The sequence below is a fragment of the Macaca mulatta genome, chromosome 14 (genome assembly GCF_049350105.2).
Source record: "Macaca mulatta isolate MMU2019108-1 chromosome 14, T2T-MMU8v2.0, whole genome shotgun sequence".
NCBI classification, from domain to species: Eukaryota; Metazoa; Chordata; class Mammalia; order Primates; family Cercopithecidae; genus Macaca; species Macaca mulatta.
This window is the reverse complement of record NC_133419.1, coordinates 19,120,681-19,140,325: the sequence shown is the minus strand read 5'-3', so window position 1 is coordinate 19,140,325 and position 19,645 is coordinate 19,120,681. Positions and strand designations below refer to the sequence as shown.

The following is a 19,645-nucleotide window of genomic DNA, read 5'->3' as shown; positions in this document are numbered from 1 at the left end:
AGGAGATTCACTTGAACCTGGGAGGCGGAGGTTGCAGTGAGCCGAGATCGCGCCACTGAACTCCAGCCTGGGTGACAAGAGGGAAACTCCACCTCAAAAAAAGAAAAGGAAGATGTAATAAAATATTAGATTTAGTTAGTTTAGGCTTTACAGTTATATCTATATCTAACGTATTTTCACTGAATATGCTCCAGGTAAAATGTGTTTTATGCTGAACTCTCTAGCTCCTAATCTTCCCTTCCTCCAAAATGAAAACATTGTTTTTATAACAGAATTTTTTATTGCTCTGAATGTTTTAGAGATAGAGTACCTTGGGAATGATAGTAAGGAGTTAAAAAAAAAAAAAAAAAGAAATAGAATCCTTAGACTACAATGTAACAGACTGTAACAGAAACATTGGGGACGGCAACTATGAAAAAAAGGTATGGTTCCTAACTTGAGAGAACTGATAATCTTGAAAGAGAGAGAAAATATGTACACCTATTATATGTGTAATATGTATGAAAATTATATGAAAATATGTACAATGAAACATTATAAACTAGGCACAATTTAAATATGTTATCTGCAGAGTAAAATGAATCTAAGAATAAGACATAGCAACATGTATTTCTTTCTTTTTCTCTTTTTTTAGAGATAGGGTCTCACTCTGTTGCCCTAGGGTGGAGTGTAGTGGTGCGATCATTGCTCACTGCAGCCTTGAACTCCTGGGCTCAAGCAATCCTCCTGCCTCAGCCTTCTGAGTAGCTAGGATTACAGGCCCACACCACCATGCCCAGCTAACTTAAACTTTTTTTTTTTTTTTTGGTAGAGATATGGTCTCACTATGTTGCCCAGACTGGTCTCGAACTCCTGGCCTCAGGCAATCCTCCTAATTTGGCCTCCCCAAGTGCTGGCATTACAGGAATGAGTCACTGTGCCCAGCCTATTTCATTTTAAAACTTTATAAGCATCTAATATCCATACTTCCATTCTGATATAACTGAGCAATGTGTAGCAAGACACTTTACACATTAATCAGTTATATAAATAAGACTTGTATTATCTTCCTTAGAGCCAAAGAAAACATGCCAAGTGCCAAAATAAGTGCTCTAAAAGCTTTCATTCAAGACTGGGCACCATGGCTTATGCCTATAACCCTAGCACTTTGGAGGCCAAGGTGGGAGGATTGCTTAAGCCAGGAGTTCAAGACCAGCCTGAGCAACATAGGGAGACCCCATCTCTACAATACAATTTTTTAAAAATTAGCCAGGTGTGGCACCATGGGCCTGTGGTCCTAGCTACTCAGAAGGCTAAAGTGGGAGGATTGCTTGAGCCCAGGAGTTGGGTGCTTGCAGTGAGCCATGTCTGCACCACCACACTCCAGCCTGGGTGACAAGGTACGACTGTCTCAAACAAATAAAATAAAAAGCTCCCATTCTAACTTCACAACCACCCTACAGGAAGTTTGTTTACTCATCAGACAAATATTTATTGAGTACCTACTACATGCCAGACAACGAACAAAATAGACAAAAATTCCCACCTTCATGGAAATCACATTCTAGAGGGAGGAGGAGAAAGAACTAGTAAGTTCACCATATAGTATGTTAAATTATGGTAAGATCCATGGAGAAATATAAAACAGGGAAGAGGAATGGAAAATGTTGCGTGGAAGACTGGTGATTTCTGATAGGGTAGTTGCTGAAAGAATTTACTGAATCCCTATGTAATAGATGAGGAGGAAATGGAGGCTCAGATCAAGTTAAACCATTTGCCCATGGTCTCCAGGTTAGTAAGAGTTTAGATGAAATTTGAATTCCGGCCAGATGTAGTGGCTCATGCCTGTAATCTCAGCACTTTGGGAGGCTGAGGCGGGCGGATCACTTGAAGTCAGGAGTTCAAGATCAGCCTGGCCAACGTGGCAAAACTGCATCTCTACTAAAAAATATAAAAATTCGGCCAGGTGTGGTGGCTCATGCCTGTAATCCCAGCACTTTGGGAGACCATGACAGGAGGATCACGAGGTCAGGAGATCGAGACCATCCTGGCTAACACAGTGAAACCCCATCTCTACTAAAAATACAAAAAATTAGCTGGATGTGGTGGCAGGTGCCTGTAGTCCCAGCTACTCAGGAGGCTAAGGCAGGAGAACGGCGTGAACCCGGAGGTGGAGCTTGCAGTGAGCTGAGATCGCGCCACTGCACTCCAGCCTGGGTGACAGAGCGAGACTCTGTCTCCAAAAAAAACCCCAAAAAACAGAAACACTATACACACACACACACACATGCACACACATACACACACACACAAAATACAAACCCTGTCTCTATTAAAAATACAAAAAATTAGCTGAGCATGATGAAGAGTGCCTATACTCCCAGCTACTCAGGAGGCTGAGGTGGCAGGATCACTTGAATCCAGGAGGCGGAGGTTGCAGTGAGCCAAGATCGCTCCATTGCACTCCATGGGCAATAGAGTAATGTTCCTTTAAGAGTATTTTGGCATTTCCCCCAAAGGGTTAAGAAATAACTTTCTTCTTTTTTTTTTTTTTTTTTTTTGAGATGGAGTCTTGCTCTGTTGCCAGGCTGAAGTGCAGTGGCCCGATCTCGTCTCACTGCAATCTCCGCCTCCCAGGTTCAAGGAATTCCCCTGCCTCAGCCTCCTGAGTAGCTGGGACTACAGGCACGCGTCACCACACCCAGCTAATTTTTTTGTATTTTAGTAGAGATGTGGTTTCATCATGTTAGCCAGGATGGTCTCGATCTCCTGTCCTCATGATCCACCCACCCTGGCCTCCCAAAGTGCCAGGATTACAGGCGTGAGCCACCGCGCCTGGCCAGGAATAACTTTCTACTTCAGGATTTGATGCCTCATTTTCACATCCACATTAATTTTTACAAAAGAGTTGTGAATGGCCTAAGATCTTTGGTTGACATTATATTTGTGGAAAAGCTGAGAAGAGATTAAAATAATAATTAGCCAGAGATAGTCAAAGGACACATTGTGAGCAACATTCAGCCTGTGAAAAGATTCTGTACAAATCCTGGACAAGTCTTACAGCCTCCTTACTGCTGCTGTGACCACTTCTATTTAGTTCAACAAGAAGTATTTATCTTATGTCCCAAGGGTGCCTAGCACAACTCAGATGTTCTTCAGCAATTCCTTTTATTAAACTGAGATGGATCCTTTTCAGCCACCTGAGCCTGTCTCTCAGCACTGAGGTGTTCTTGTCATTGGAACACCTAACGTTGGCAGTCCCAGCTTGTCTCAAGTAGTTCAGGTACTGCCAAAAACCTGGGTGCTAGGACATATCTTTAATTTTATTCCTTTGAACTACAGATAATACCTTTTTCAGATGAAGTTAGAGCGCTTTACCAATTTTTCCTACTTAAATTCTGGAAGGAACATAGTGGTAAGCACCACACCCTTGCCTGTCAAGTGGACAGAGGTTAAATGACTCACTCAAATTGTATAGAGAATTACTGAAAGGAGTCAGAAGAACAACCTGTCAACTTCTAGTTTATTTTCTAAAACACAAAATCAGTAGTTCTCAATCTTTTTGTGTTCACAACATACATTTGAATGCTAGACTTCTTAGCAGTTTATTTGAAGGAATCAAAAGACTCCCAGAACAGTAAAGTCAGCAATAATAAAAACACAACCACTTACAGTAAGACAATGTCTCCTAGTCCTTATCTGGTGGCCTTTGGAACTATGTCACTGACTCACTGAGCAGAGCTGTTCTCCCTGTCCTGTCACCTGCTCACCAGGCAAACTTCACACATGCTCCAGGCTCCTGCTCTTTGGTACCAGCCTCTTACCTCTTGCTCATATCAACTTGTATCCCACTCTAGAACACAGTGTGACTTCCTCAACCTCAAATCAACCTATTACAGTAACAGTTTTAGTAAAGGTACATTTTACACACTGATCAAAACTTGTTGGCATACAAGAGTGCTAGATCATGTTAGGAAAGTCAGTCTGCCTGCCTTCAGGAAAGCAAAGCCTCCTCAATTAAGAGGTCAACTTGAATTTAGTGGTTAATTAATACTTTAATGCAACATCACTGGAAAATAAGCAATTGACAAGTAGTGCCAAAGGCACTCATTAAAGACTACATCCTCCTGTATCATGTCAGCATGACAGCCTCTGTGATAGCCAGGAAGAGACAACTGACCTCATCAAAGGAAGCTAAAGATTGAAAGACACTGCAATTCCCCAAAAAAGCTTGCTGAGGAAAAGAAGGCTGTGTACATCTGGTTTGAGTGGCAGGAACTTTAGGTGTGTTTAAGTGACACAGAGAAAAGTAGAGAGGTGATAACTTGCATTTTTGTAACACATTTCTCTGATAGGATGAGTATTGTATTGACATCTTTGGATAAAGCCCTAACATAAAACAAAGTTAATTCTTCCTGTTACTTGTGGGGGAAACTGTCACAGAGTGATATAATGATCAGTGATAAAGAATCAGAAAAAATCCAGGATTTCTGGAGGTAGAATAGCAATAATAAGTATTGAAAAGGCAAAAAAAAAAAAAAAAAAAAATCATGGATCCTTTAAGGATTTTTTTTTTTTTTTGAGACAGAGTCTCGCACTGTCGCCCAGGCTAGAGTGCAGTGGCGTGATCTCGGCTCACTGCAAGCTCCGCCTCCCGGGTTCACGCCATTCTCCTGCCTCAGCCTCCCAAGTAGCTGGGACTACACCGGCCACCATGCCCAGCTAACTTTTTATATTTTTAGTGGAGATGGGGTTTCACTGTGTTAGCCAGAATGGTCTTGATCTCCTGACCTCGTGATCCGCCCGCCTCAGGCTCCCAAAGTGTTGGGATTACAGGCGAGAGCCACTGCGCCGGACCAGATCCTTTAAGGATTCTTAAATAAGGACTCCGTCTCAAAAAAAAAAAAAAAAAAAATAAGGTAACTTAATTTTTCCTGTTAAAAATTCCCAACACTTAGTATAGGACCTAGCACATTGTAGCACTCAAGAAGTATATTCCAATGATAACACACAAACTTGAAAACAGGATTATACTACTCCTTAGAATAGCAATGAGGAGATCCCTGAACTTTTACTGGTTCAGGGTGCTGCCCTGATCTAGGAAGAAAAAAAAAAAAAAAAAAAAGAATAGCAATAAATGTGGTGGTAACATCAGTCAGTTTGATATTTTTCCTGGTTGATTAATTTCATTATTAAGTTAGTAAATATTAGAACAACCGGAGGAAAATACTTTCAAATGAATAAGGGAATAAATAAATAATTATCAGGTAGATGATCAATATGAACAGGTTTATTCATATACTTCTCAACATAAACAGAGGCCCAATTTCTACCTTTTTTTTTTTTTTTTTTTGAGACAGAGTCTTGCTCTGTCGCCCAGGCTAGAGTGCAGTGGTGTGATCTCGGCTCACTGCAACCTCCACTTCCCGGGTTCAAGCAATTCTCCTGCCTCAGCCTCCCAAATAGCTGGGATTACAGGCATGTGCCACCATGCCTGGCTGACTTTTTTGTATTTTTAGTAGAGACGGGGTTTCACAATGTTGGCCTGGCTGGTCTCAAACTCCAGACCTCAGGTGATCCGCCTGCCTCGGCCTCCCAGAGAGCTGGAATTACAAGTGTGAGCCACAGCGCCTGGCCTCTACCCTTGTTCTTAAGCATCTATACTATACTGTCTGTTGGACAGAGGGATAAATCCACAAAGGATTAGTACTCATTCTGGATTTTCCCTATGGCTAGCAGGTAAGGTTAAGTTCAAGAAAAGAAATACAGTACTGGTTCACTGAGGGAGCTAACCCATATGAGAGCCAGAAGAGTGGAAAAAAACACAAAAGTCAAGATAGTCAAAAGAGAAAGAGCACAGTGTGCAGTTGAGAAATGGACATTTTAAGGCTCAGCTTGAGAAAGTCCACATATATCTATAGCATGAGGAGGATGACATTATGTTCCCATAGGATCAACCTGAGTACTTGGAGAGGAGATGAGAGGAGAAAATGAGTGAGGTGAATTGAATATGTCTTAAATGGAAAAAGTCTTATCAATAGAAAAAAAAATTAAAGTATTTTAGGTTCTTCTGCAAAGTAGAATAGCAACCCAACTAACTTCAAACGCTAGTCAACCTATCTGGCAGGCAGCCTCCAGGGCTCAGTACTACCTATAACTTGGAATGCAAAGTATTAATTATGAATAAGAGAGGAATTCAAGTCCTTGATTTCCTTACAAGAAAGTAGTTATGGGTGTGTCTCCATGACATTTGCTAATGTTCAATGTTTAAGAACATCAAAGCCAAAAGGGAAGATAGACAAAATATTCAACAGTTTAATGTCCAGGCTCTAGGTTGGAAAAGGAAAAGACAAGCATGTATTTCTTTGAGGGGGTAGACTGGACCTTATTTCCACATGTATTCGTTTGCTGTATTCTTTGATTGAGTCTATTTCTCTGTATGCAAAAATCCTCTCCCATCACAGACTATCCAATGAAAAATGAAAACGAGAGACAGAGGAATCCTAGGATAATTCAATTTGTCATATTCAGAAGGCCCAAGGACTCAAAATTCCAACCCTTTCCTTCAGAGACAGTGCCCCTGAGGCCATTCCCAGTTTGATAATCTGTTTCAGTTATGCTCCCCACACAAAAGTTATGAGTCATATAAAACTGTAAAATGTCAAATAGTCAACTTGCAATCATCATCACTTTGCTCTGGATACAAGAATCCCATAATTTCTTGTAGCATACTTCTTTTTTACTGTAAGATCTCAGATTCGGAGAAAGGTGGAACAGGGAACTGCGGCATTCACAAGAAAGAAGGTGAAGAAAGCAGGCAGCTTCAAATAAAGGATATTCTAAAATAACAAGACTAAAATGAATTTTTTTCAGGAATTCTAAACTCTAACAGCTATTCTCCAGGTATCAGAAAAGAACACTGTTCTCCTCCATAGCTGCATTAGCCTTTCAGAAAATGGTCACTCTTCCGTGTAGGGGAGACACTAATATCACAAAGGAAAAGGTGGAGAGCTGTACTCGGTGCCTGAAAACAATGACTGATGAGTCCACACAAACCAAACCTCCAACACACACTACCCAGAAATAATAACAGAGTAGGGGAAAAGGTATCCATGAAGTTGAGAGGGGAAATCAGCCAGTCAGTGTTTCCTTCAGCGATATTATCTCCAAATCCCATGGCCAATTTATTTGTTAGTTCCACCCAGTGGAAGCTCAAGAAATTCTATAAATGAGTCTCAGGGTTGGCAGGTGAATGAGTAGGGTGTGCACAGGTTAGGTGACTTGTCTTGAAGCTGCCAGCAGAGCAAGCACACTGTTTTTCACTTAGAGGGTATATTTTAGGGGTGGTTAGATATGCAAAGAGTCCCAAGTCAACCCGTGGTGCTGGTGCTGCGTCTATCCCATAGGACCTTCACATTCTTCCCAGGTAAGACATAGAATAGCCAGAAACTTATTCACAGCATATGCTCCTAACCTGTCCCTGTGGCCTCTCCACCTAGAACATGGGAGTGAAGAAACTGGGCATTTTAAACAATTTACTTCAGCTTTGCATTGATATTTTCAGTTTTAATTAGTTTGCAAAATAAGCTGTACAACATTTTACGACTTTTCCCCAGTTGCTTCACATCAGCAGAATCCAGAAAAATATTTAGACCAAGAAACACTTTGTGGCTTTTATAAGCTCTCAATTAGTTCCCGTGTTAGCTCTGTTAAGTTCTGCCTTAAAGAAAATCAGGTTCAAATTCAGCTTAAGGCTGGGTGTGGTGCCTCACGCCTGTAATTCCAGCACTTTGGGAGTCCAAGGCAGATGGATCAGCCAGGGTTTCGAAACCAGCCTGGTCAAGATGGTAAAACCTCGTCTCTACTAAAAATACAAAAAAATTAGCTGGGCATGGTGGCGCATGCCTATAATCCCAGCTACAAGGTAGGCTGAGGCAGGAGAATCACTTGAACCCAGAAGACAGAGGTTGCAGTGAGCCGAGATTGCGCCACCACACTCCAGCCTGGGCCAGACTGTCTCAAGAAAAAAAAAAAAATTCTGCTTAAATACTGAGACCCACAACAGACAAAGGGAGAAAGGTGGGAGGGGAAAGGGACCCAGAAGTAAAAGTAAAGGCAGACTAGAAGGACACTAGCTCAGTCTCATCACCACAACCTCTGACTTTTATCAGACAAAAAAGGATAAGGCCTAGTTTTCATTAGGGAGAATCTTTGTCTCTTTAAAGATACTTTTTTTTTTTTTTGAGACAGGATCTTGCTCTGTCACCTGGACTGGAGTGCAGTGATGTGATCTCTGCTCAATGGGGACCTCTGCCTCCCAGGCTCTAGTGATCCTCCCACCTCAGCCCCCTGAGTAGCTGGGACTGTGGAACTACATACACATGCTACCACGCTCGGCTAATTTCCGGGGGGGGGGGGAACCTTTTTGTAGAGATAAGCTCTCGCTATGTTGCCCAGGCTGGCCTTTCCTAGGCGCAAGCAATCCTCCCATCTTGGCCTACTGTGCTGGGATTACAGGCTTGAGCCACTGTGCCCAGCCTCTTTGAGGACACATCTTTACTGCACATAGGCTATACCATTTTGAATGCACATGCCTAGGGCAATATCCAGGGTTTACCAACAGCAGAGCCCCCAACCCACTAGCCACTGAGGTGGCTCTAAAAGTACACCAAGGAAGTCCTAAAAGATTGATTGGTGAGGCCGCGCGTAGTGGCTCACACCTGTAATCCCAGCACTTTGGGAGGCCAAGACGGGCAGATCGCTTGAGGTCAGGAGTTCGAGACCAGCCTGATCAACATGGAGAAACCCCATCTCTACTATTAGCTGGAGCTAATTTTTGTATTTCAAAAGAACCCTCTACTTTGAAAAGAACCCTGAGACACTATGTGAAGAAGCACAGGTTAGTTTACTGATGAATTAAAAAAAAAAAAAAGAATGGTGAATACACTGAATTTGTCTCTATGTGACCTGAGGCCCAATCTATGCAATTCACATTTGGTGCCCATAAAATAATTTTTAACCAATCTCAACAACGCCAAGTAAAAGCTAAGTCCTATGCTTGAGAAGAACTGAATTCTTGCTTCTCCCAACCATTGCTATAAGAAAGCATAACATGCCACAGTAATTGGGCACACAAAAATGCCTTGCCTTAGTTGTTAGGAACTTTTCTTCTGAGTTGCTTCTGTTCAAGGAGCTCTGGATTATAAATGATGCCATGGGTACAGGTTCACTTACCGCCAATTAGTAAGTGCTTGCACAGTTAATTCTGTCAGTCTTACTCCTACACAGAAATACATTTGGCCCCAAGGGGCCCAACCACCCACAAAGCTCTTTTGCACATCTTTTTACCCTCCAGCACAGAAATAGAGGGCTATATCCTAGAAAATACCCAGAGAAAGAGAAAAGGTAGTTTCCCTGATATCCTATGTCTAGGAAACTAGGGTCTAGCTTTTTATTTGAATATTGTTTCTAAATTCATTTCTCTGAATAACCCAAATAATTACCTAAGACATTTCTTCTTTTTTCTTTCTTTTTCTTTTTCTTTTTTTTTTTTGAGATCGAGTTCCGCTCTTGCTGCCCAGGCTGGAGTGCAATGGTGCAATCTTGGCTCACCGCAACCTCCACCTCCGAGATTCCAGCGATTCTCCTGCCTCAGCTTCCCAAGTAGCTGGGATTACAGGCATGCGCCACCACATCCAAAGATATTTCTTGAAAGTTCTAAATCTGTACCTCTATATGCTTTGGTATGCTGAAGCTTTCCTCAGTATATATAAGGACACTTTTAAAAAAAGCAGTTTGTGCTGGGCGCAGTGGCTCATGCCTATAATCCTAACACTTTAGGAGGCCAAGGTGGTAAGATCACTTGAGCCCAAGAGTTTAAGACCAGTCTGGGCAACACAGTGAAACCCTGTCTCTACAAAAAATACCAAAATTAGCCAGGCGTGGTGGCATGTGCAGTAGTCTCAGCTACCTGGGAGGCTGAGGTGGGGCAATCACTTGAGCCCAGGAGGCAGAGGTTGCAGTGAACTGTAATCACACCACTGCATTCCAGCCTGGGCAACAGAGTGAGACCCTGTCTCAAAAGAAAGAAAAGAAAAAAAAGCAATGTGTTTAGAGTGTGCTAGCAGGCTACCTCAGATTCCAAAGCCTACTTAGTTGTGGCAGCATGTTACAGTAATGGCCCCAAATGATTTAAGCCCTCCTGTATCCATGGCCTTAGAGAGTTGCCTTCCCAGTTTGGGGCTTACCCAAACAGCTTGCTTTAGCTGATGGGATGGACAAAAGCAAACATGACATAAGGAGAGACTCAAAAATTGCCTCTGCAGTAGGGCTTGACCTCTCCTGCTTCTTTTTAGAACCCTGAGGTCAGGAGTTCGAGACCAGCCTGGCCAACACGGTGAAACCCTGTCTCTACTAAAAATACAAAAATTAGCCAGGCGTAGTGGCAGGCGCCTGTAATCCCAGCTACTAGGGAGGCTGAGGCAGGAGAATCACTTGAACCCAGGAGGCGGAGGTTGTAGTGAGCTGAGACTATATAACGGCACTCCAGCCTGGGTGACAGAGTGAGATTCCGTCACACACACACACACACACACACACACACACACACACACACACACACACACAAAGAGAGAGAGAGAGAGAGAACCCTGACACACTATGTGAAGAAGCACAGGTTAGTTTACTGGTGAATAGAAAGGAGACAAGTCATCCCAGCTGAAGCCAAACAGCCTGCCAAATGCCAGATACATGTGTGAAGCTATCTGTTATTAGTTTTCTATGACTGCCATAACGATAACCAGAAACTTAGTGGCTTAAGCAAGACAAATTCATTATCTCTCAGTTCTATAGGCCTGAAGTCAAACAAAGGACTCATTGGACTAGAACCAAGATGTTGGCTGGCCTGTGTTCAGGTCTGTCTCCTTGTCCATTTCGGTTGTTGGCAGAATTCAGCTACTTGCAGATGCAGAAGTGAGGTTCCCACTCACTTGCTGGCTGTTAGCCAGCATCTTCAATCATTGCAGCACCTTGATTGACCCTTCTGCCTTCCTCTTCCACTTTTAATAGCTCATGTAATCAGATGAGGCCCACCCAGATAAATCAGGATAATCTTCCCACCTCAAGATCCATAATCCTAATCACAACTGCAAAGTCCCTTCTGCCATGTAAAGTATATATTCACAGGTTCTGGCGATTAAGATGTGGACCTCTTAGACAGATCATTATTCTACCTACTAAACCATCTAAGATCATCCACATCTAGCCAAGCTACTAATTGACCACAGAGAAGAGCCAATGGTGCGAACCAGACGAACTGCAATTGGACTCACAGATTTGTGAGAAACAAGAAATGTCTTATGCCACTAAATTTGGGGGTGGTTTATCCAGCAGCAAAAGCTAAATGACATAATAGCCAAAGCTCTACCACTTTCCAGGGTTGTGCAACCCTCATCCCGATACATGCACCTTTTCCTTTTTTGCTCTAGATCAACAAGCAAGCCTTCAAAGTAACTGGCCGTTTTTTGTTCTCTGAGTCATTAAAAAAAAAAAAATCATTTTATTTTTTCTTCTAGTCCAGATCTAGAGATTATTGCTGAAATTTAACCAAAGTCAGCCTTATTATCTCAACACAACCAGAGAGAAGCTTTTTGCTCTACAACTTTGGAAGCTACATACATGAAAAATATATATACATGCTGCAAGTCCCAGGGAATGATTTCAAGGAAGGACTATGTTTTGATAGAGCTAAAGCTGCTGACAGAAGAGGAAAATTTCACCACCATCCAACTATCTCTCCTTTACATATAGAGACCAATGAGGGGTTTGGGGCACAGCCTCTTAAAGAGGAATCTCTAACCCTTCACTAGCCAAATAAATTTTCTGAACTAGGCTCCCCCTCAAATTTGCTGATACTTAAAGGTCTGGAAAACTTCAGTAGAAGGAAAATGCCAATAGCAAGTTAATGTCCTCTTGGCTCTTTTGGCTGACTTCCCTGTGCCTGGGTCTTGACTATTAATTGAATGCTATTCAGATTCCATCTCAAAAACAAATGAGGATGGAGACCAGAGGCCTGCTTTCCCCAGACTGATAAGAGCAGCACGGTGCAATTATACCCAAACAGCTTTGTTTTGGAATGTAATCACCGCCCCAGCCTTCTTCCCAATGGGATGGCAACAGTGTAATTACCTCTTCACGATTCATTGTTTGGGAATATAATTCTTCTATGGGGCCCTCTTTCTAGGGGAAAGGATCTGCAACAAGGATATAAGAGCATATGTAGCCCCCTCCCCAGTAGCAGTCTTCTGAGCTGAACATACTATTTTTGTTCTTTTTTTTTTGAGACGGAGTTTTGCTCTTGTTGATCTTGGCACACCGCAAACTCTGCCTCCTGGGTTCAAGTGATTCTCCTGCCTCAGCCTCCTGAGTAGCTGGGATTACAGGCATGCATCACTATGCCTGGCTAGTTTTGTATTTTCAGTAGAGATAGGGTTTCTCCATGTTGTTCAGGCTGGTCTCAGACTCCCGTCTTCAGGTGATCTGCCTGCCTCGGCCTCCCAAAGTGCTGGGATTACAGGCATGAGCTACTGCGCCCGGCCTATTTTTGTTCTCTGAAGGTAAAGACTGAGATTAGATTTTAACCTGTTTTTCTACCAACAAAGAATCAGATTACACCCCATAGTGGTTCTGCTGGAAAAGAGCAGGACTGCCTGAGGTCCAACTCCACTCTGTCAAGTACTAGCTGTGGTTTTGGGCAAACTACTTCATCTCTTTTAGCCTCAGTTTCCTCATCTGTAAAAATGATGGAGTATCATAGCAATGCTGCTGCTGATTAATATGTGAGAAGTTCTTGGAACAGTACTTGGTATAGAACAAATGTTCTTAGGGGTTTTGTTTTGCTTACCAAATTTGAAATACCATATTCCAAAGTCCCCACGTTTTGCAAGTTTTGGTAACTACATCCTTATGGTATAATTTGAAGTCAGGTAATGTGATGTGATGTTTCCAGCTTTGTGTTTGGTTCAGTTGTTGTTGCTGTTGTTTTTGCTTAGGATTGCTTTGGCTATTCAGGCTCTTTTCTGGTTCCTATGAATTTTAGGATTGTTTTTCTCTATAATACTACTTCATGGCCAAATCTAAGCTTGAGTTACTAAATTCTGTCTTTTCACTACCCCTCTGCCAGTTCAGCATGATGGGCAATGTTGGATAATTGTAAATGCTGTTATAGAACTGTCACAATCTCAGAGCTATTTGTTTGGGTAAAACTTCACTCTAATGAGCAGGAGTGACTGTGGATATTTCCATGTCATTCCTTTCATTTACGTTACCCGTCCAAGGGAAACCATAAAAGACTGCTGTGAACTCTTGCTGTTGGGAGTCAGCAAATATTACAAAAAGCAGCCACCAGCACTATATCAATATGGTAGATTCTGGAGACAATTCTCCTTTCTAGCCACCTTCATTTGTGAAAATAAATGTCCCTCACATGTTTACTGTGCACCCCACTTCACAGGAACAAGGAGAAACCCTTGTTCCCAATGGGGACTTCTATCCTTTACCTCCCGTCTAGCTTTCCCTCTGTTCCTTTGTATCCTGGACCAGTTAACTTCCCTGAATTAGGAAGAAGATTTTTGGCTTCTGCTTTACCAGTTATGAGCCACAAGAGTAAAAACCAGCCAGGCGTGGTGGCTCATGCATGTAATCTCAGCACTTTGGGGGGCTGAGGCAGGCAGATCATGAGGTCAGGAGTTCAAAACCAGCCTGGCCAACACAATGAAACCCCATCTCTACTAAAAATACAAAAATTAGCCAGGCGTGGTGGCATGCGCCTGTAGCCCCAGCTACTCGGGATGCTGAGGCAGGAGAATCGCTTAAACCCAGGAGGCAGAGGTTGCAGTGAGCTGAGACCATGCCATTGCACTCCAGCCTAGGTGACAGAGTGAGACTCTGTCTCCAAAAAAAAAAAAAAAAAGAAGAAGAAGAGTTAAAAACCATGAATCTGTTTACCAGGCATCCCTAAAGAATGTAGCTCCACCGCTCAAGACAGTAGAAGTGATGCTGGGCCCCTTGTGCATGGCACAAAGCTGCAGTGAGCTGAGCCTATGATAAATCCAGGGACTCCCCTCAATAGCCCTATAACATGAGAGACTATCTTCAGAGGGTGAGGATGTGGTTACAAGACGACTCTCTGGCTCTGGGGTGACACTCAACAGCTGCCCAAAAGAAATACCCAAGGGAGCCTTAACACTCCCAAAGGGCCCCCAGTCACCTATTTGCAGGAATTTCTTTCCCCATCATGGCTTATACAAAGATATCCATGCTTGCTCTTCAAGATGAGTGGCATGAGGACCCAGGGGAAGAGCTGGCCTTTGTTGATCAGCAAGTTTTAAAGAAAGGAAATTAACACCCACAGGTTGGCTCTACTTTGGTAGAAAAGGTGAGAGGTGATGTCTGCTAGCTCCCATGGCATTTCCAGCCAGGTTGGAATAAACAAGGCTGCTTGGAGATAGGAAAAGGGAACGAGAAAGAAAAGCTAATGTCAGCCCTAGGGTTTTAAAAAGAAGGAGGTTGGCAGGCACAGTGGCTCATGCCTGTAATCGCAGCACTTTGGGAGGCCAAGGCGGGTGGATCACCTGAAGTCAGGAGTTGAAGATCAGCCTGACCAATACGGTGAAACTCCATCTCTACTAAAAACACAAAAATTAGCTGGGTGTGGTGTGTACGCCTGTAGTCCCAGCTATTCGGGAGGCTGAGACAGGAGAATTGCTTGAACCTGGGAGGTGGAGGTTACAGTGAGTGCGCCACTGCACTCCAGCCTGGGCAACAAAGCGAGACTCCATCTCAAAAAAAAAAAGTAAAAAGAAGGAGATGGGGGTTAGTTAGCAAGGGTTATTAGCTTCCAGTATTCATACTGCTCACTTTGGTAAAAACTAATTGAGTAGATGGGACAGTAAAAAGGATTGTTCCAAGTCTCTTTACTCACCCTGTAAAGATAACTCTCTTGTATTATAGGGCTATTGAGGTGAGTCCTGGGTTTATCATAGGCCCAGCTCACTGTAGCTTTGTGCCATGCACAAGGAGCCCAAGTTAGGGGATATCTAATCCTAAAGAAAGTTTGAAATGTAAAGAAAGATAACAAAGAAAGCTGCTGCTTCCACTGGAAAATATGGGCTTTGACCTCACATTTGGCCTTCTCTTTCCTCACATGTCCTCTGCAGATTTCTAGATCATTGCATTTGTTCTGAGGGGTTGCAAAACATGTCAAAGCACATACTAATCATAACCTAAGAAGAGAGAAGTAAAAGAATTCTGGTATTATACTGAGTCATTATAGATTATAGGGAATCTTCAGCTGGCACCTTCAAAATGAGCAGTAATTCCAAGGAGCACACAACCATGGGACTTAATAAGCTTTGAGATCATTTTAGGTCTAGGGAAGCCGGAGAGAACAGAGAACTTAAAGTACAAATAGTGGTGCCTCAATCCAGACATACAGACATTAAGATTTCTACTTTGTACTAATTTACATTCCCACTGACAGTGTATACGCATTCCCTTTCCACTGCATCCCTGCCACCATCTATTCTTCTTTGGCTTTTTTTTTTTTTTTTGAGACGGAGTTTCGCTCTGATGCCCAAGCTGGAGTGCAGTGGTGCAATCTCCCGCTCACTGCAAGCTCTGCCTCCTGGATTCATGCAATTCTGCCTCAGCCTCCTGAGTGGAGCTGGGACTACAGGTGCCTGCCACCATGCCCAGCTAATTTTTTGTATTTTTAGTAGAGATGGGATTTCACCATGTTAGCCAGGATGATCTCGATCTCCACACCTTGTGATCTGCCTGCCTCAGCCTCCCAAAGTGCTGGGATTACAGGCATGAGCCACCGTGCCCGGCCTTTTTTTTTTTTTTTTTAAACGAAGTCTTACTCTTATCCCCCTGGCTGAAGTGCAATGGCGCAATCTCAGCTCACTGCAACCTCTGCCTCCCGGGTTCAAGCGATTCTCCTGCCTCAGCCTCCTAAGTAGCTGGCATTACAGGTGCCTGTCATCACACCCAGCTAATTTTTGTGTTTTTTAGTAGAAATGGGGTTTTACCATGTTGGCCAGGCTGGTCTCGAAGTCCTGACCTCAGGTGATCTGCCCGCCTCAGCCTCCCAATGTGCTGGGATTATAGGTGTGAGCCACTGCACCCAGCCTCAAGAAGCCCAAACTCTTAAACATTTCACTATACTGTCTCTCAGACAGAGTATACCACATAAATGACAGCTGTCCTACCAGTGCCCCACTTACTCATGCTTACAGCCCCACTCAAAAGATGAATGGGGGACACATTTGGAGAGCTTCTTCAAACTGTACTGAAACACCTAAGTCCTTGATCTAAGCCCAGGCTTATCTTCCACCTCCCTTAGCTAATCTATCAGGATTGGCAGTTAAAGTCCCAGGGGAATTAGTTAATTTTTAGTGGCAGGGCCAAAACAAAACACAGAAATCGGGCCACTCCCTGGCTAGACAGTAAACTCCCTGAGGGCAGAATCATTTAATTATTTTGTAATACCCAAAGTGTTCTGGAAAATACTAAGCATTTAGAAAGTGCTGTGTACATTTTAAGGTGACAATACAGAAAGGGTACATGGGTAAAGCATAAGTGGGGAAAGATCAAGAGGACATTTCCTGGGGGAAAGAGAGACAATAGCACAGAAAAACTTACACATATAAAAGAACAGAAAAGTTCATTGACAAGGCCCAGTATTTTTCCCTAGAAAAGCCTGAAGAAGCACAGGCAATTCAGCTTAGAAACTGGTCCCCATGTCCCCAGTAAGCACACTTCTCACTAGTGGTATAAGAAGATAAGATAAAGGGCTGGGGTAAAAAGCACCCGAATGCTCCAGTGACTGGTGGACACCAAATAGGTAAAAGGCTCCGGGTGCTATAAGGCAACTGGGAAGGCTGAGTTCTCTGGGAGGAGTACTGCATTTACTTCTCTGTTTCCCAGGCAACAAAGCCAGCCCCTTATTCCCTTCACTTTCATCACCGGAGCAGAATGAAATGTAATTGGGTTAATTATTAAAGCAGCACTAGCCACTACCACCACCACTAATTGCCCATTTATCTGGGGTTTATAAACAGCCATCTTAATTGATGTTGAGTTGGAATGTGCCACTCATGTTATCTGCCTGGCTACTGGGTACCAGATGGGTACAAGGCAGAAAGATAAAGGGAGATCAAAGAGATAAAGGACCCAACACCAGAAATAGTATTCATTTCTGTTCACTTTCATCTAAGTAGTATCATGAAGGCCCTTAACTGCATTCTCTATTATTAACCAGATTTGCCAGTTCAAGTGAAGATCTGCTATATAGTGATGAAGCAATTTGTTATATTAGACAGCTATGACATCAGATGGTGAAATAAGGTTAATTCCTAAAAGTTGGCAAGCCTGAGGCTCTAGATGCCCACCCCAGTTGACAACTGAGCCTAAAAAATCCTCCTGAAAGCAATTCCCTAAGGTACCAGGGAAGTGGAGAACATCTAAGATAGAGTACTGGTGTTTTTAAAAGAGATGAGAGGGGGCTGAGTACAGTGGCTCATGCCTGTAATCCTGGCACTTTGGAAGGGCCAAGGTGGGTAGGTCACCTGAGGTCAAGAGTTCGAGATCAGCCTGGCCAACATAGTGAAACACTGTCTCTACTAAAAATATAAAAATTAGCTGGGCATGGTGGTGGGTGCCTATAATCCCAGCTACTTGGGAGGCTGAGGCAGGAGAATGGCTTGAACCCAGGAGATGGAGGTTGCAGTGGGCCAAGATCACACCACTGCACCCTAGCCTGGGTGATAGAGCGAGACTCTGTCTCAAAAAAATAAATAAATAAATAAATAAATAAATAAATAAATAAATAAAAATAAATGAGCAAACAAAACGATGAGAGGGGCCAGGCACCATGGCTCACACCTGCAATCCCAGCACTTTGTGGGGCTGAAATGGGCAGATCACTTGAGCTTAGGAGTTAGAGACGAGCCTGGGCAACATGGCAAAACCCCATCTCTACAAAAAGTACAAAAATTAGATGGACAAGGCTAGGCGCGGTGGCTCACGCCTGTAATCCCAGCACTTTGGGAGGCCGAGGCAGACAGATCACAAGGTCAGGAGACAGAGACCATCCTGGCTAGTGCAGTAAAACCCTGTCTCTACTAAAAATACAAAAAATTAGCTGGGCGTGGTAGTGGGCGCCTGCAGTACCAGCTGCTCGGGAGGCTGAGGCAGGAGAATGGCGTGAACCTGGGAGGTGGAGCTTGCAGTGAGCCGAGATCGTGCCACTGCACTCCAGCTTGAGCGAGACTGTCTCAAAAAAAAAAAAAAAAAACCTAGATGGACATGGTGTTGTGTGCCTATAGTTCCAGCTACTCAGGAGGCTAAGGTAGGAGAATAGCTTGAGACCAGCAGGTTGAGGGTGCAGTGAGTCGTGACTGGGTCACTGCACACTCTAAAAATAAAATAAAAATAAAAGAGATGAGAGGGGCAGAGGACAACCAAAAATAAAGTTAATAAGGAAAAGTAAATTTTATAAAAAGTATAGCTCTGTCTTTCCCACACCAGGCAACAAACAGAAGGATGCCTGAGAAAAGACTGTATCAATCAATAAGTTAACACCACACTGTTGGGTTTGTAATATATATAGGTGTAATATTAATATATACATAACAGCACAAATAAGGTAGAAGGGAATGGAGCCACAGGGGAACAATATATAGTGAAAAATGTTTCTGTATCTTACCAGAATTAAGTCTGAATAAATTGGAAATTGATCCTGATAAAAAATACACTCAAAAATCAAAAAAGGAATTTAAAAGACACATTAGATGATATCCATTTAATACAAATGTAAAGAAGGAATAGAGGAAGAAAAACATTAGAAATTCAGAAAACAAACAGTAAAATGGCAGACAAAAACCCAGCTATATCAATAATATTAAATGTGAATGGACTAAACAATCGAAAAGCAGAGATTGTCAGACTAAATAAAAAACAAGCTCCACTCATGTTTTCTACCAGATACGCACTTCAGATTCGAAGAGCTAAACAGGTTGAAAGTAAAAGGATAGAAAATGATATGTCATGTAATCAACAACCATAGAAGAGCTGGAGTAGCTATATTAATATAAGAAAAAATTGACTTTAAGACAAAAAATATTACTAGAGAGAGAGGGACAATGGTAAAATAGTTAATTCATCAGGAACACATATCAATCATAGACATATGTGCACCTAATGACAAAGTCACAAAATATATTAATCAAAAACTGACAAAATTGGGCTGGGCGCAGTGGCTCACACCTGTAATTCCAGCACTTTGGGAGGCTGAGACAGGTAGATCCCTTGAGATTAGGAGCTTAAGACCAACCTGGCCAATATGGTAAAACCCCATCTCTACTAAAAATACAAAAATTAGCCAGGCCTGATGGCATGCACCTGTAATCCCAGTTACTCGGGAGGCTGAGGCAGGAGAATCGCTTGAACCCAGGAGGCAGAGGGTGCAGGGAGCTGACACTACATCAGTGCACTCCAGCCTGGGCAACAGAGCGAGACTCTGTCTCAAAAAAAAAAAAAACACCTGACAAAATTGAACGGAAGAATACACAATTCAGTAATAATAAATTTCAATACCCACTCTCAA

At 42.8% G+C, this 19,645-nt stretch overlaps 1 protein-coding gene and 3 long non-coding RNA genes across 42 annotated transcripts in view; 1 reads left to right on the top strand and 3 right to left on the bottom strand.

The window, feature by feature from the left end:
• The window catches only part of AMBRA1 (autophagy and beclin 1 regulator 1), a 199,038-nt gene that overhangs the window by 74,075 nt on the left and 105,318 nt on the right, over positions 1-19,645 (bottom strand). The window lies entirely within an intron of this gene.
• On the bottom strand, positions 610-4,527 carry LOC144334240 (uncharacterized). The gene is made up of 3 exons (XR_013403916.1): positions 2,770-4,527; positions 1,368-2,026; positions 610-707 (listed from the first exon to the last, which is right to left on the bottom strand). It is a non-coding gene; the product is annotated as an uncharacterized LOC144334240 (long non-coding RNA).
• LOC144334258 (uncharacterized) lies at positions 5,314-12,570 on the top strand. The gene is made up of 3 exons (XR_013403937.1): positions 5,314-8,508; positions 8,747-9,642; positions 10,451-12,570. It is a non-coding gene; the product is annotated as an uncharacterized LOC144334258 (long non-coding RNA).
• LOC144334238 (uncharacterized) lies at positions 9,486-13,018 on the bottom strand. The gene is made up of 3 exons (XR_013403914.1): positions 12,543-13,018; positions 10,051-10,455; positions 9,486-9,561 (listed from the first exon to the last, which is right to left on the bottom strand). It is a non-coding gene; the product is annotated as an uncharacterized LOC144334238 (long non-coding RNA).